Source organism: Chaetodon trifascialis, chromosome 3 (genome assembly GCF_039877785.1).
Source record: "Chaetodon trifascialis isolate fChaTrf1 chromosome 3, fChaTrf1.hap1, whole genome shotgun sequence".
NCBI lineage: Eukaryota > Metazoa > Chordata > Actinopteri > Chaetodontiformes > Chaetodontidae > Chaetodon > Chaetodon trifascialis.
Genome location: NC_092058.1, coordinates 8,474,262 through 8,491,201, shown reverse-complemented (window position 1 = coordinate 8,491,201; position 16,940 = coordinate 8,474,262). Strand labels below are relative to the sequence as shown.

Sequence of the window (16,940 nt, the reverse complement as noted above, 5' to 3'; positions counted from 1 at the left end):
CATTCCCGAGGCCATTATGCCTCCTATTTTTCCTCTTGCAATTTCCTGGTAGACGTCCCACTGTCTTCAAACACACTTCCGCGGTGAAGGCGAGTGAGGGTTCAGGCAGAGGGCTTGCACTTCTCCCTGCAGGGTGCTGTTATTTTAAGCCGAGCCACCACAATCAATGCTGGACCGTGGAGCCCCCCGCACCTCTTGTTCCCCGTGTGAAGTGAAAATAATCACAGGATGACAAGCACGGGATGATGAGCTTTATGCATGCTGCCACCTACAGTAACAAGACCTAAAAAGGCAGTGAGGTTTCCTCTGTGAGGGGCCAAATCACATGACGCCTCAAATGCAGCAGATGTGCGTTTCTCGACCTCAAAGAGACAAAACCAGAGACTTTCATTAGATTTTGATGCCAAAAGCTCAGTAACTGGGATTACCTCATGACTCACCTCAGCTGCCACCTACAGTACATTTGTTGTTGAGCTCTCTCGCAGACTTTTAATGCAGCTGGCTTTATCTGCTCCCACACAGCTTGAGACACCTTACCTCACGCCTGACCTCATCCTGTCATATGATTTAATGAGCAGAGCTGTGTCACAAACCACAGTGTCAGGAGGATGACAGGATAGGTCTACACAATGCACTAAAGATTAATGAGGTCATCTCCTCTGTCAGTGTGCGCGTGAGGCAGGGATGAAGAAACTTGATGACTTTGAGAATCATATCATAAACTATGTAAACAGCATCAGAATAACAGCCTCTCTATTCATAAGCAGCTATGAAGGGATGTGAAGTCTGGCACTGGTCTGCATATCTGCTTTGAATTTTATAGCTCAGTCCAGTCAATGATAATAGCCAGACATTTCTTGCTTTCGGTCCCCTGGGATTTGCACTGGCTGCCCTTTGAATCTAGCCGGCGTGGAGTGTGTGTTTTGTGCATGTGTGTGTTTACGGAGATGGCCTTGGCTTTATGATGATAACACTCTCTGAGGGTGTCCAAAATCAATCAAATCCAAGCCCAAATGCTTGCCTCCTGTCTCCACAGGCTGTTTCAAAGGTTGGTATTGATTAGTCCTGCCTTTCGGGAGGAGTCAGGGGGGCAGACGAAAGAGACTGCTTGAGAAATGGAGAGATGATAATGCAATTACTGAGGGGGGAGCCTTTCCAGACTGGGCAGTAGTGCTTGAAGAGAGTGGAAGTTGAATGTCAGAGACAAACAGATGTATTATCATAAACTGGGTGAGCAGTCAGGAGCCTAATGCACGTCGTAACACTCAAGTTGTTCTGAGGAAGGGACTGTACACAAATTAAGGGAGGAAGGAAGGTCACTTCGACTTTGCTACCCTACCCTAATAATAAAATGCTTTATTGCATTGTTTTTACATTTGCAAGATCTAATAAAAAGAGATCAGGAGATGGTGTTCGTGTGCACTGTGGAGCTGCCATATCCACATGAGCTGTCGGATGTTTCCGGTTCACTCATTTGGTGGCTGTAATAATAACAATAACCACTTATTTAGCAGCTCTTTAATCAAATGACAGTGGCTGCATTTTCACCATTTTTGTTGTGTTTAATGTTAATATTTTTCTTTGAGACACTGGAGGAAGAGGAGTGCAGTGGATCCAAAGAAAATATGAAAGTATCTATCAATAATGCTGGAGAGGGCCTTGCTTTTTTCGTAAAACATTCAGCACTCCTTCCCACCCAAATAACTTTCACACAGTGCCTAAATATTTTATATACATACCCGCTGGCCCAAGCTTTAAGCACTTTGTTGAAAATATCAGTTTCACATCACAAACTGGCATGTTTGTTTGTTTTTTTCTGCAGTAAAGGAAAATGAAACTGGATACAAGTTATTTTAAATCAATCAATCGACATAAAACACCACAAGAAATGCTGGAAGATGAGTAAATTTGCAAATTAAGGAACATTTACGGACTAAGTTTTTCTCCGCTGCTATAAATAGGGTGCTGCTGTCTTCACACGAGGACACAGCCATGCAGTCATCACCATGAGGAGCTGGCTGAGATTAAAAAGTCTGAACTCCTTCCTGTCGCCGCCTCGCACCTCTGCCGCAGACGTCCACTGGGTGGCGCCGAAGCACCAGCGCAGCACCAGCAGCCTCCACACAGGCACGCACACACAAACGCACACACACTGCGATGATTCCGGCTGCTCCCTCATCCCTCGGACACCTCAAATCCATTTCTCTAACTGCACGAAGACGTTGCCAAAACCCCAACTGCAACCAGTATCTGGCAGGAGGATTGTAAGAAAAAAAGAAAAAATCATGCTTGAATGCAGAAAGTATGAGTGAGGGTCCGGCGTGGGGTCCAGCTGCTGTGGCGCTCTGGCGGAGGGGAAGTTGTGAGTCAGAGCCGGAGGACCAGCAACTTTTATAGACTTTCAAGTCCGCCGGCCGCAAGTCGCAGCAGCTCATTCAGACTTGTTCTACTCAGGGATCGCGCGCCCGGACAGCTCTGACAGCAGACCAGTGTTCAGGTGATGTGTTACCGGGGGCGTCTTGAAGCGACGAGGAAATGGCATTTCTGTTTTTTGTGGTTGACAATGGAAAATAAATGAAAGGGACGCTTCAGGGGATTAACTGACAGCACAACGACAGGTAGGTGGTGAAAAAAAAGTCTTTTAAGTTCAACGTGAAATTGCGACATTTGCAGATTTTGCAACCTCGAATTGAGTAGAAATGATTGCAATCAAACAATTTCTGGTCACGTGTGACTGCGAAACAGCCGAGCAGCCAAACCTATGAATAAACTAAGCTTATCGATCGGGATATTGATCGTTTCCACTGTGATAAATAGTTATTAACTTGTGAGACGCCAGCAAGCTACTGCAAACTAATGACTTAAAGTGACGTGCAGGTGTAGCTGCGGGCTGGGGAATGTGCGGCTTTCATACTGTCTCCATCCGGAGAGATCAGATATGTGCGGCAGCATGAGATCATCACTGACTGCTTACATTTGATAAAAATCAAGTTTGCCCTCAGAGGGATCCGCCTGCTGCTTTTGGTTGCACAAAGGCGCTGAAGGAACTCTCTTCTGTGTGCAAACCCAAAAAGAAACTTTTTTCTTTAGAAACATATTAATAAAAGCAATTGAATGGTGTGTGTGTGTGTGTGTGTGTGTGTGTGTGTGTGTGTGTGTGTGTGTGTGTGTGTGTGTGTGTGTGTGGGTGGGTGGGTGGTCTCATCAGCATGCAGACAAGTTAATATCTGATAATGGCTTCAGAGGAGAAGAATCTGAAATTATTTAACAGATTTTTCACTGATAATCTTGTGAAAACTGCCATATAATCCCGTCCTTATCTATCCGTCAGTCTAGATTACATCTGATCAGATGTTTGATGTGCTCAGTGGACAGTATTTCTAGATGGAAGTGTCTCCATCGCTGGTACCTCAGTCAAGGTAACTCTAAACATGGCTCCCCGTTGGGACCTGGGGCTGAATTCACAGCGTTATCTGCGTCCTCCATCTGTGTGATTCCCCTCAACTTCAAAATAAGGCAAAAAAGAAAAAAGAGCAGCTTCAGCTATAAGCGGCTTGTTTGTGACTTAAGAGAAGTACAATGCTGTTATCTTGTTGGATTATGTTGAGAAGACGCGGGTGGAGTCCCTGATGAAGACTGGCTCTTGTATTTGCTGTCAGCTGCTTTGCACACAGACTGTAGATATTTCTGATTGTGCTTACACACCACAGTGAATATTTCTGTTTCCTCTCACCCTTTCTCACTTCCTCTCTTCTTTTTTTCCCCATCTCCTTGTTCTTTTATCTGCCCTCCATCCCCTTGACAAGCGATGTGCGGTCAGCTGTTCCCCCCCCCTCCCTTCCCTCAATTAGTGCTATCATCGCATTTCATCCTGCGGAATATGGGGATGGTAATAACCTTACACTCGTATTGCGGGGTGATACAATTCTGCTGTGATTAATTGAAGTCCCCTCAGAGAGTCAGAGGAGGCGTAGATCTTCCCTTTCACACTCACTGACAGGCAACCCATTATATTGTTTTATAGATCGCCGTCAGTAGCCCTTGAAGCTGCCTGCGTCCCTCTGTTGTTCTGGAGGGTTTTATTGTGCAGTGTTATTGGTTGGTATTGCTGACAGGCAGAGCAAAGGCCACCCTGGGATTACTGGAGATGGGATCCCTGTGACAGTTCCACTGTATTTGACAGTAACACTGGAAACTTGGAGAAGATTTGTGTGCTCTGCAGTGGTTGTTGTAAAAAGTGGGAATTAGTCATGGGGCTAAAGGCTTAGAATGAAGTTTTGTCTGTACCTGTGAACACCCTGCTATCATAACCTTGCAATACTGCACTGTGACATGCATATTCCCAAGCAGGCGGTGAAACAAAAAAGGGTCGCTCGTGCCGTTTTGGGCCGACAAACGTGCTGCATTTCTGCAAAATAACCAGAATGCAGAGGTTTGACGGATTAGCTGGCAATTTCATTTGTGTGTGTGTGTGTGTGTGTGTGTGTGTTTCTTTTAAAGCCACCATTACACAGACATTGCAACAAACAGCAGAGCCTGAAGAAGGCAGAGCGCAGACTGAGGCTTGGAGAGAGTACTTGATATGCATGAGCCACCAGGTGATTTCCAGAGGAAGAGAACACCATGGATAAGAGGCTTGTCTCTAGTTTTAAGGAGCCACCCCAGGCAGTATTTGTGTTCTCCGCCAGCTTCCTGCTCACTCTGTCAGATCAATAGGGCATGATATGAGCGTCTGGATTGTGTTTGCAGGCATGAGACGAAACAATACATTTTAGTTTTTGCACTGTGTGTATGTATGTATGCACAGCCCTGTGGTACTATTACGACTGCCTGCTGTGGCTACATCCCTTCCAGATGTCTCCATGTAACATTTGACATCTCTGCATTTCTTATACGGTAGGCATGCCAAACATGTCTGTTTATGCAGGATGCACATACATGTGACAGCCCGGCGTCTTGTCACATCGCTCTGCAGAGTTAACCATGGAACCCCGGCTATTGCATCATTTCAGAAACTCTGCATTCACCACCAGTCTTGCAGATTTGGCTTAACGGAACAATAAAAAGTCAGCCATCTATCTACATGATTACACCCGATTTCAGCACCCCGAGATTCGCTGCTCAGTGGTGTTCATAGGCTAATGTGTTTAGAAAGCACAGTTTGTTCCGCCTCTCAAAGCGCCTACTCGAGCTGCTGGGGTGAATCCGTCGCGTGTTTAAAGGGAAATTCAAAGCCTCACCATAGCGAACGAAATGCAGCATTGTTACGCTTGTGTGCAGCTCTGTCATGTACAGAGGAGGAGGAGGAGGATATGGGGAGAGCACATCCCATGTTTTATAGATGCCATTTAAAGGAGCATGCCCAAGATGGGCTGACTGCAATGAACTGTAACCGCCGACAAAACACCAAGACAATAAACAAACAAATTGGTTTCCAGGAAGCCAGCAGTGTCCCTCTCCCTCGCCCCGGCTGATCCTTGCCGATGCGGCAGGCTGTTTTTTTTTTCTTCAGAGATTGTGAAGCACAACTCCATCTCTTATTTATTCATGCTGATTTGCTGTGTGCATGTTTGGTTGTGGGTGTACATGAGTGTGCGTGAGGAGGAGGGAGAGAGTGTGTGTGTGTTGACAGCTGAAGTGTTTGTAAAAGTGGGTGATTTCCTGAGTGTTTAAATGAATGCGTGTATCTGCTTCTGCAGCTCTTAATTATTTGTTGACATTGTTTGTGTGCTGTGATGTCGTGGAGTCATATCAGTTCCGGCTTTTGTTCGCTCAGTGGACGTGACTGGAGTCCAGACTGCGATCCTGCAGGACTCGCTCATGCAAAGTTCGTTTGACTCAGTTGTAAAAACCCCCTCATGCCATCAATATAAAGGCATCGTTCCGATAGTGGAATCAACTTTTTACTTAAATGCCTGCTTTTTTTTTTTTTTTGTTTTGTGCATGTCTCTGATGAATCATATTCTCTTGATTTGGGAGTGGGAAGAGCTATTTTGGTTTTCCTCTGGTTCCAGAATGAAGTCCCACTCGTTTTTCCTATAGACAGCGTGAGGTAACCGTCAGTTGAAGCTCGGATGGTCATCAAAGTCTCTGGGCTGAATCATCGGTACGAAAGATGAACAACTGTGTTCAAAAATATCTGGTTCTTTGAGGAAAAGGCAAAGGTGCAAGGTTTTGTTCTGAAAAATGTAAGGTGAGAGTAACTTAAAGTGGAAACAGAAACTTTTCAGCTCCCTAGTGTTTCCAGCTGGTGTTATTGTTGGCGCCATGGTCGCAAATCCAAATGGATCGGTTTCCATTTTCCTCAGAGCCCAGCAGCTACCAAAAACACAGGACACACTGCATTTATTTTCATATTTCCGTGAAGAAATGAACAACACCACTTTGGAAATAAGAGAGAAGAAAGAGCATGTTCACTGAAGAGGTGAGATGAAATTGTCAGAATTTTAAATGGAGTAATGACGTAGTTTTAGTATTGATTAAGTAAGTACAGCAGGGGTTTGCTGTAGCGGAGGGGAGGGGGGAGCAGGAGAGAAAACTTCAGTTTGTTCATTCGTTTAATCTAGAATGGAGACAAGAAAGTAGATACAAGTGGTGCCAGCTGGACCGGATTGCCAGTCAGCCTTCATTTTCCTGGGAGGTTGCACCCGATGGCAGACAGAAATGCATATTGATAGAAGGCTTATAAGAACCAAAGATAACAATCAAAACACAAATAATGTCATTATTCTGTAGCTGTTACAGTGTGCAATCAACATTTAGTTTTGCTGCCCTCTCTGGTTGAACATATCAAGCCTGTTTGACCTTTGACCACAGCCAAGTACACCTGTACATCACTGCAGAAAGGCGAGAACTTAAACCAGTGGAGGTCAGCAAAAGCAAGATTTCCAGGTGATAAGTTACTCCCATGATGCATTTTCAGATGCTTTGCCAATTGTGGATGAATTCATTGATTATGGCGCCGTGTTTTGTAGAAGATTTTAAACTTTTTCTCAATAAAAGAGAAAATTCTAAAAAAAATCTGAGTAGTTTTCTGGGCTGAAAATATAAATCTTTAAATTTCTGATCTTGATGATCATCTTCCATTGATCTTTTGATCCCACTCGTGACCCCTGATTCCCTAGTTGGGAACCACTGACAAAATCCTTAGAAGTCTATTCATGTGTAGATTCACAGTATTATGGCTTCAAAAGGATTCTTTTATCTTTTGAAATGAAGCCAACTGGATTCCCAGATCTCTCTTTTTTGTCGGGATGTCATATGCAAGCAAACTCACATTTGCTAAGCCGAAATGTCTGTCTTGAACACACTCTGTGTACAGTGGAGGAGCCATGTGTCTCTGCCCGGGAATTTCTCCAGCTGAATCAAGTGCTCTGGACACTGAGGACAATCAGGTTTGAGTGGAGAAGCCTCAGCAGAGCTTAGGAATCCACTCGTCCATGGAGGTGGTTTTGGGCGTCAGGCTTTTCTACCAACTGTACTTTCTGTCTCTCTCGTCCTTCAGCCCATCGCTCCGTTCCCTTTCCTTGAGTTAGTCAGTATTTGGCAGCTTTCATTCTCAATTTTGTGCCATTGCACTGAATTCCCATCAACTCCTTCTCCAGCACAGCAGCGAGGAACTCAATTCTCCAAGCCCTTAAAACCATTGGCCCGGTGAAAAGGTTGGGGAATTGCAGATTTTGAGAAACCCACTTCTAAACCCTGGTTCCTGTTGGATTCAGGGAACTCTCATTTTTGGTTGGCAGATTTTCTCCCTCCCTCTCTTGCGATGCCTGAGGGTCTTAATAAAATATGTTTTTTTTTTTTCCCCTCTCCTACTCTTTCTGGGGTTGTTGTCAAGCTCCACCTCATGCCTGTAATCATTAAACTGCAATTTGAGTAGAAAATTTCAATTACAGGGTTTAAAAATGAGCCTGCTATTTTCTACGCTTGTTATTTCTTTGTTGAGAAAACAGGAGAAAGGCAGCCCTGTTGTGATTGTAATTAAATGAATTGGATTCAATGAAATTGACAATTAATGTCAAAGGTCTCTCAATTTGCTTCATAGAAGAGGGCTGATGTTCAGGCCTTTTTTCTTATTGACGATTTCCTCCTGTGGTTTGCTTGATATGAATTTAGCAGGCCCTTCATCTGCCCTCCTGCTCGTCTTTGCACAAACAAAAAGAGGTGGGTTGAATATTGTCACCGAACGTGGTGACCGGTCTCTTCATTGTCAGATCCCAGCAATTGAAAAACAGAGGTCTCTTCAAAGCAGGCTCCTATCTTCAAAAGAAATGTACCCATGTCATTAAATGTATTGTGCAGAAGCCGACGTCTGAGCCTTGATCTAATGTACAAGATGAGAATGAGAAACAGAAAATCTGGGTGCTTGTGTTATCTCCACACCATGATAGAATTAGCTCAAGGGTATCCGCAGTTTAAGATTTTCTTTCATCCATTTAAACATGCCCTCTCTCTCGCTCAGTTATGTGCACAATGTACTTGCACTATAAATACATACGGAACATTTCACTTTTAATTATTCTTTTGCACTTTGATTTATCAGTCACATTTTAATGTGACTACGTGATGAAGCGCAGTATTGTGCGTGAGGAGTATACAGACTTCTACAGTGCTCAATACAGGAGTACCAGGATGGTCTGGGAGGGGTTTAAATGGGCTCTTTTTAAAACATGATGAATTCTATAAAATAATATTGAAATAGTACCATAATTAATATTAGACATATCTGAGATGTAACAAATTTTGCATTTAATTACACAATATCAATGAGAATTTTTAAGAAATTGCAAAATTATATGGATGGAAAATAAAAGTGAGAAAGTGCTCACCTTTTATTGGGATGTGACTATGCCACAGTCTGCTTCAAAATTCACCTGTATCCAGAAACCTGGACCTGAAGGAGTCCTGAAGTCCTGTAGGATCTGTGAACTAACTAGGATACCTTACGCTACCTTTTCATTTTTCTGATCATCATATTCAAAAGTGGCATCGTATTCAGTTATGACCGCTTTCCACTTATTGTAATAATGACAAAACATGTTTAGTCTGACATTTAAGGATGGAAATATCAGATATTATAGACTTTGGTGCTGCTGACAGTCTCGTCTTTGGTTGTTGAGCTAATGTCACGTTAGCTAATGTTAGCTAACGTTATGTGTCAACTCCAAATGTCCAGAGGTTCAGATTCATCAGATTAACTGAGAGTGTAACAGAAGGTGCGTGTGACTGTTGTCTGCTAGCATTAGCTGTTGTTCAGTGCTCAACTGCTATCTAGCTACAAAGTACAGAGCAGGAAAAGGAAGTGTGCAGGTAGCTAACGTTAGCTCTTTGCTCACTGTTGGACTCATTACTTGTACTGGACTTTTGTGGTGAAGAGGGAGCTGAGCCGCAAGGCAAAACCTTCCATTTACGATTCGATCTACGCTGCAACCCTCAACTGTGGTCATGAGCTATTGTGACCAAAAGAATGAAACCGCAGATACAAAAATGAGTTTCCTCCGTAGGGCGGCCGGGCTCAGCCTTAGAGATAAGGTGAGGAGCATCCGGGGGGAGCTCGGAGTAGAGCCGCGGCTGCAGCAGAGCCAGTTGGGGTGGTTTGGGCATCTGATTAGGATGCCTCCTGGGCGTCTCCCTTTGGAGGTTTTCTGGGCACGTCCAACTAGGAAGAGACCCGGGGTAGACCCAGAACTCACTGGAGGGATTATATATCTCATCTGGCCTGAAAAGCTTTGGAATCCCCTCGGAGGAGCTGGAAAACGATACTGGGCAGAGGGACGTCTGGAATACCCTGCTTAGCCTGCTGCAATGGATAAACTGAAGAAAATGGATGGATGGATGAGACTCATCACTGTGAAAAACAGCTTTGGTAGAGCATGCAGACATCACGTTTGCAGCATGTTTTCGCTAATGCTGGAATTATGCTTCTCTGCACATAAGCTAACATGCACATATATGTTTGGACTCATTCAAATCTGGGTTTCTTTGATATTTTGAGTCTCTCACAAAGAAGCACCATGTTCTACAAACTGTAATTCCACCACAGTGACAGTGCAAACTTTGGATTTATTGTCATACTGTAAATGGACAGGTCAATGGATCGATACATGAATTGAAGAGAAATTTATTGGCCTGTGCTCTGTTAGAGGATGTGGCAGAACTAACCTGAAATGTACGCTCAAACTGTTGGATCAACCAATCAGCTTGGTTTGGGAAGTATGTGCATCACCTCAGTTTCACAGACATGTTTACTTGTATCTCCACGGATGCGTAATTGTAGTTTAACTCACAAAATAAAGTGTATGTTGACATAGCTTATAAAATCAAAAATGAGAAGCCTGTTAACAGCATCGATTCTGCTATTGATTTTAAGGGGGACAATTGGTTGTTGTGGGAGGTTGTTGTGATGGGACCATTTAGTGTTTTAAAAGGGGTCATTTTCACAATGAGAGCTCTGGCTAGAACTCTGTACAAGTCATTTCTTAAGCTTATAGATGCCTTTATCATTCTCAGCCCTTCCTCTTGTTGCCTCCGCTGAATCCGTGCAGCACAGCGAGGCTTTTCCAGTTACTGCAGCACATTTCAGATGCTTAGATTGATGTCCTTTCCACAGACCAGCATCAATTTTCAGATATAAAGCAGAATTATAAGCCTTGGGATGGAAAACAATTTTGTTCTCTCCCCCTCCCCATTCCTTTTCGTCTTGCTTTCACTCTCTCTTTCCCTCAAACACACACTATCACACACACACACACACACACACACACACACACAACAACTCCCTCGCCACAGCGTGCGGGGTGACTAATTTCTCTTGGGCTTTGGACGTCGGCGTGAGAGAGGTTGAGATGGAGAAAATGAAAGAGAGAGGAGAAGCAGTGGTGCACTGGCAGCTCAGAGGAAGCCACCCAATTTGAAGGAGCCTGATACCACCTCTTATCTCATCTTTCTGGCCGCCTGTCTGTCTCAGAAACCAGTGCGAGCCCAGAGCACCCAGCATGCATGTAGGCTCCTTGGGACTATATCAATTTGATCATTGTTTGCTCCCCAGTTTCAGGTACTGGAGACACATCACAAGCAATGTGCGTGGTGCTCCCATCTGTGAGGAGAAATTGAAATCTAAGTGTGCTGTTTTTGCATCCAATTTGAGCCTTCTTTGCTGGATTCTGTGGAGTGGAACGACTGCCAATCAGTAGGGCTTTGTTTAGCCTCTGTGTCCTGCTGGCAAGTGGCTGGTACAAATATCAGCTGCTGTGGTGTCACACACTGTGCATTCATACAATTTAAAAAACATCGAACTGAAATAGGTTATATGGCTCTTATAAGGGTGTTTTAGACCACACAGTCATTTGGTGGATTCATCTCCAGGTAAAATAATCAACGTTTGTAACTAGACCTTTAGCGAAATAACAGAACAGAAATCTGTTAAAGTAAAGTAGTTCAAAGAAGTTAAAGTTATTGAAAAGAAAAGCATCACCTGCTACATTTTCGAAGGCCAAAGTGGACTTTTCCAGAGTCCGATTGAGTGGCTGAGATTGTTGAAAATGTTGGCAGCAGTTCAGCAGGAATGTTTTCCAGCTGCATGCAGGTAACCGTGCCCCATAGAAGGTCCTCAGACTTCAGAATAGTGAATAATGAAGAGGCAGTCAGGTATGACTTCCTGACCCTGGATGTCCAGAGGATGTTGTGTTCAGGTTGCGCCGCAGTGTCAGTGTTCATGTGAAGCATCTCAGAAGTCTTCAAGGTGAATTCAGCCACCATAACATTACCTTGTCTTAGTTTTGTATCTGTGTTTTCTGAATAGTGTATGTGAAAAGAAGGAAAAACAAACCTGTTCCTGACCTTCCTTTGCCGACTTAAGCGAAGAAGTGACATGAATGCCAAGAAAAATTGGTTTCAGCCTGCCTGTAAAGAAAAGTCAGCGATACTACATTCTATGCATTCACAAACAAATGTAGAGAGGCCATGTCATAAATGAATCATTTGCTAATGTTATATAGATCAGCAATAGGGTGCCTCATGATTAAAGCACATGCCTCATACCTCTAAATGTCCCTGGCTTGATTCCAGTCGGTACCTTTTGCTCCACAAGCTAAGTGGTCAATCGGCCCATTGACGTGTTGCAACCTGCAAACCAAAGAGCTTTCTTAAACGTTACTTTTCGGCTGTCTTATTGAGGCAGACAGGAAATGAGGGGAGAACCTCTTTCTTTCGTTGACAGGTTGTAGCTCGCCAGTGGACTGCTTACCCTCTGGAAAAGAGCTGAAGAACATCTGGACCAAAATCCATTTATTAATGACTAACATTTATAACCGCAGATTTGACGGCTCATTAAAAAGTGAGAAAGAGAGAAACTCATTACCGCCATGACACTCAAGTCTGCAGTTACTAATGTTAGTAAGTCATTAATAAAGGGTCATTGTTTTATCAGCGTCTGATAAGCCATTCAGTCTGCGGTTATGAATGTTAGCAAGTCAAAAAAATGCTCATGGGTGTCCAATTTTTCCAGCCATGACAAACATTGGTGAGTCATTAAAAGAGGTCAAACTGTTGTCGGGTTGGAAGCGGATAAATACCAGCCAGCCAGATTTTTTCACAACCTGCTAACCCCAAATCTGTTCCTAGTAATAATTTAGAACTGATCTATGAATAATTAGTAAATGATTTATTGATAATGATTAATTCCAACTTATAAACTTGGTATCATGCCATTGTTTTTTCTGAATGAACACTTACTGAATGAAACTGAAGATAAGACGCTACACAGTGGAAGGAAAGAAGAGATGGCTTCCTCTTGTTATTATTTGTTGGGATGTCTTCCTCTGCCCTGCTCCGGTACTGATGTTGGCCGCTGTCTATTTTTAAGACTTAAATTTTTTGCCAGTGCCAAAATAAGGTCATTATTTTGGTGCTAGTGCAGAGACAGAGGTCTGTAGACACACATATCAAGGCTAATTTTATGTAGGACTTATTATGCACCCACTAATGACGTGACTTAGCAAGTTTCACTGCTGACACTGAACGCCTTCCTGCCTCATGATTAGAGACATAATGGGGGTATTTTTGCAGCTATTCCCTTCCTCCCTCTTCTACATCTCCTAACACCTCTTCCCCTGGCCCTAATTCATTGAAACATTTAAAACAGGGACCTCAATTATTCATGTCCTCCAGCCGTCTGTGGCCATGGCCTCCTGTGGCACCCCGGTGCAGAGTGTGTCTGGATGGACACATTCCCAGGCTGCTCATTAATTGATGCCTCAGTTGATGCCAGAGGTCTAATGCACTCTCACTCTGCTTGCTTTCCCTGTCAATCCAGCATGTCGTCTCCTCCTTCGCTCACACGGAGGGTGTGAGGGGTTTTTGCAGAGATGTCATGAAGGCGTGCTAAAAAGGTTCAAAGGGTGTCTTCACCCCACTGGCCTGCTAAGAGGAAAGGCTATGTTAGACAAGGGGTTAAATCTGAAGGAAAACTCAGTTCATGGCCAGACCTCAGGGGTCAAGACTGGTGTAAATTGACAACATACTTCTTTCTTTTTTTTTCTGTTCTTCTTTCTTTTCAGTCCTTGTTTCATTTCTCTTGAGCCGGGCCCCATATTCTCCATCGTTCAGCTCAGTATGTGGGTGGTGGTTGCCTTCTCTGCCATTGTCTAATTTAAAGAGCTGTCTGTACCAGAAGGGAAGGTTCAAGGGGACCATTATACTGAACATTCACTACAGGGAGTTAAGTAAAAGTTAAGTAATTAAAAACTGCAAAAGCATATGAGCAGGACTTTCTTTCTTTTCTACTCATTAAAGAGATTAAATGACAGGACGAGCTTTATATATATGTGTGTGTGTGTGTGTGTGTGTGTGTGTGTGTGTGTAAAACTTCATCAACTCATCCTCAAAAATTTTCAAAGTTTAGTTGGAGAAATGCACCTATAGCAAACTACCTCATTTCTTATTTTCAGGAGGCCATCAGGTGACCCTGTAAGGCAAAGCAATATCAACCTGCAACAAATGCTCAAATGCTACAAAAAAATCGACAAACAAATCTTTTCTACTGCTCTGCTTACCAGGAAATAGCCACAGCCTCGCTCAAGCATGAGCACAACGCTGACAAAAGCTCCTGCCTTCTCCCGCCTACTCAGCTTTTATATGTTACCAAACTGACTGCCAGCAACTCAAATGGAAGCATTACAACATTAGACAGTGCTACAAACTCACTCCAGCTCTGTTGGACAAAGTTTAGCTTGCTTGCAGCGTGCAGGCGGTGACTGAATGCTTCACCCTTGGAGCTTACCGGAGCTGCTTCCTGCTGAAGCCAGTCAGCAGGGGAGGACGTAACGGGTTACATTGGTTACTGACACATGTACACTTTTTAGGATATTTTTAAAAATACCATTATGCTTGTATTTTTCATCTCAAGTAGCACACTTTGCTACATTTTAAGTTGCATCCATTGCAGAGTAAAAACAAAAGTCACATGAAATAGTCATGATAAACGATGTTAGGATGGATGAAAAGGAATGAACCACATCAGCAGCTGCCGCAGAGAAGACGCTGATGGTGTTTCTGCAGCTGCAGGAGGGCAGAGCTCCAGAGATGTGACACTCCGCACTCAGCTGACACTCCGCAAAAGATAGATATTGAATGTGTGCGTTCACTCTGGATGTGAGAGGCGTGTTCACGCCTGGGTCGCGCTTAGCAGCTTCTGAACAGTTCAGAGAATGCAGTAAAATTAAGGCTGATGTCATTATGGATTTGCAGTATTGCTCCAAGGTGTTGGTAAAAAAAACAAAAAACAGAACTACACTACTTTAATTTATTCCTGATTCGATGCTCTGTCAGAGTTGAGCCTGCAGAGCGCTCGTTCAGCTCAGAGCTTTTGACTCTCTGTTTGCTTTGAGACGTATGTTTGTGGGCTGTAGCTGCTGTAGTTTATATTGTCGATATATCTCCGTGTTGTCTGCCTTGATGGTGCTTTGCTTGACTTACTGGATGTAGCATAATATTGCTCCACCCGCTGTGGTGTCCATGGCTCTATTTATTTGTTGTCTTTTTAGTTTGGTCCTCTTCTATGGTTAATTCTGTTAAGGCTGTGCTGAGGCAGTTGTATATTTACAACTGATAATCAATTGTATGCACAGGCAAATATCCGTCTTTGCTAGAGGAGTTTCTTGTGGGTTTAGACATGAGGCTCGTGGTGCAGTTCTCACCTGGTGACAGCATGATGTGGTTCCACTGGTGTATACGTTGCCATTGTGATAACACCATAGTTGGATTACCTATAGTGCATAATGGATTAATAATTGTTTTGCATGTCAGTGTGCAGCAGCGTCTTATTTTGGCTTCTGCCACGACACAGCATGCGCACCAGTGTGTGGGTAGATTTTTGTTTATTTACTGGAAAACACAAGCAGAATCAATACAGCACAGTAAATGTGATTTCATAAGTTATGAGCCTTGTGTAGCCTCCAGCTTAACATTTTGAAAGATTAAAGAAGCATGAATTGCTTTACTTCCACCAGCACATCCTGTTAGCATTGCCCTGCACTCTGTGGCTTCAAAGATGCACAACAGACTCGTGTGGATGTCTGTACCTGTGTGGACTTCCTGCACTACTCATAGCCTCTTGTCACAGGTTGCATATATTTATGAGTCCTTGCGCTTGACCCTCAGGTTGGGAATCAGCTGTCTGTCATATTTTCATATTGAATAGCCTTTTTGTGTCATTATTGGGTGAATTTACTATCATTTTAACTGTTACTGATAGTATGTGCTTCAACTGCATTTAGCTGATGGATTTGCTTCAAGGGCTTTCTGTTTTAATTGTTAATGCTTCGCTGTGATAAGAAGCTGTAGAAAAAAAGGAGTCTTGACTCTTGAGTGCCTTTTTTCCCCACAGAAACACAAAGCCTGCAGTACAAGGGCCTGTCATGGATGCCTGAGTGCCAGCCTGACCGCTGTATTAGAAGTGTGCAAGAAATCAATTCAGGAAATATAGAGGCAATTATTTTGTCTCCCACATTTGCTGACAAAGTAGCAGCTAAGCGAGCCAAGAAGAAAATACAGAATTAAAGAGAAGAAAATAAATAGGTCTCCACTGTGTTGTTTGGAGACTGTATATAGAGCACGTGTGTTTTGTGAAAACATGTACACCTCTGCAGAGCAGCTGTAATTAATGGGGACTGTGAATGTTATTGATTTGCTGAAATATATGCTGATATGTGTTGGAGGGAACATAGACTCAGGAGGACAAGCGTCTCACACTCTGCCTCCATATGCATTTCTCTTATAAGTAGATAATGTTTTGGCCCTCAGGCCGTCTTCAAGATCAACAATCATGATTGTTGATGATTGCTGATCCTGACAAAGGCCTGAGGGTCGAAATGTCATCTCATATAAGAAAAATGCATATGCGGGCAGAGTGTGCAGCACTTTTTCTACTTCCAGTGATCAGCACCTCACTGCAACCCTTGGGGTGTGTTACTTGGCAAGTTGATTTGATTTATGAGTTGGGCTCACTACCATAAAATCACCCTCATCAGTCTCTTTTATTAATCAAAATGAAATCCTGATTGATACCATCTTTCATTTCTGTCATTAACTGTGTGTGTTCTGCCATTTACTCCCTAGTCAGATCTCAGAACCTCATTACGCTCACAGGTCTATCTTGCGGAGCTTTTCAGCCTCTTATTTTCCCGTCAAATGAGGTGTGCAAAGATCAGCTGTAAGCCATCAGCAACAGAGGCCAAATGGAAGGATAATACAACCCTCCTTATGCAAAGATGCGCAGCTGCGATCTATGTATTAGCATTTGGGAACAACTCAAACCTCATAATCCTCTGGATAATTAAAAAGGGCACTTTCCCCCCCTGTATGGCCTATTATCTGCAAATGAGGTCTGTAAGAAGTGAGGGAGAAACAGAGAGTGGATGAGAGGGAGTTGATAGCTTGAC

The 16,940-nt window shown here is 43.4% G+C and overlaps 1 protein-coding gene across 1 annotated transcript in view; it reads left to right on the top strand.

The window, feature by feature from the left end:
* The first annotated feature begins 2,139 nt into the window (after nucleotides 1-2,139).
* tafa3a (TAFA chemokine like family member 3a) overlaps nucleotides 2,140-16,940 on the top strand; it is a 91,511-nt gene continuing 76,710 nt past the window's right edge. The window contains exon 1 of the mRNA XM_070958979.1: nucleotides 2,140-2,618. The gene's annotated coding sequence lies outside the window, so the exon portion shown is untranslated. The remainder of the gene's footprint in view (nucleotides 2,619-16,940) is intronic.